This window comes from Neospora caninum, chromosome IV (genome assembly GCF_000208865.1).
Source record: "Neospora caninum Liverpool complete genome, chromosome IV".
NCBI classification, from domain to species: Eukaryota; Apicomplexa; class Conoidasida; order Eucoccidiorida; family Sarcocystidae; genus Neospora; species Neospora caninum.
Genome location: NC_018389.1, coordinates 928,880 through 929,916, shown reverse-complemented (window position 1 = coordinate 929,916; position 1,037 = coordinate 928,880).

Here is a 1,037-nt window from a genome sequence, read left to right as displayed (position 1 = left end):
TCTATCTATCTATCTATCTATCTATCTATCTATCTGTATCTATCTATCTATCTGTATCTATCTATCTATCTGTATCTATCTATCTATCTGTATCTATCTATCTATCTGTATCTATCTATCTATCTATCTATCTATCTATCTATCTATCTATCTATCTATCTATCTGTATCTATCTATCTATCTATCTATCTATCTATCTATCTGTATCTATCTGTATCTATCTATCTATCTATCTATCTATCTATCTATCTATCTATCTGTATCTATCTATCTATCTGTATCTATCTATCTATCTGTATCTATCTGTATCTATCTATCTGTATCTATCTATCTATCTATCTATCTATCTATCTATCTATCTATCTATCTGTATCTATCTATCTATCTATCTATCTATCTATCTATCTATCTATCTATCTATCTATCTATCTATCTGTATCTATCTATCTATCTATCTATCTATCTATCTATCTATCTGTATCTATCTATCTGTATCTATCTATCTATCTATCTATCTGTATCTATCTATCTATCTATCTATCTATCTATCTATCTGTATCTATCTATCTGTATCTATCTATCTGTATCTATCTATCTGTATCTATCTATCTGTATCTATCTATCTATCTATCTGTATCTATCTATCTATCTATCTATCTATCTATCTATCTGTATCTATCTATCTATCTATCTATCTATCTATCTATCTATCTGTATCTATCTATCTGTATCTATCTATCTGTATCTATCTATCTGTATCTATCTATCTGTATCTATCTATCTGTATCTATCTATCTATCTATCTATCTATCTGTATCTATCTATCTATCTGTATCTATCTATCTATCTACCTGTATCTATCTATCTGTATCTATCTATCTATCTATCTATCTATCTATCAATCAATCTATCAATCTATCAATCTATCAATCTATCTATCTATCTATCAATCTATCTATCTATCTATCTATCTATCTATCTGTATCTCTCAAAAGGTATCTATCTGTATCTATCTATCTATCTATCTATCTGTATCG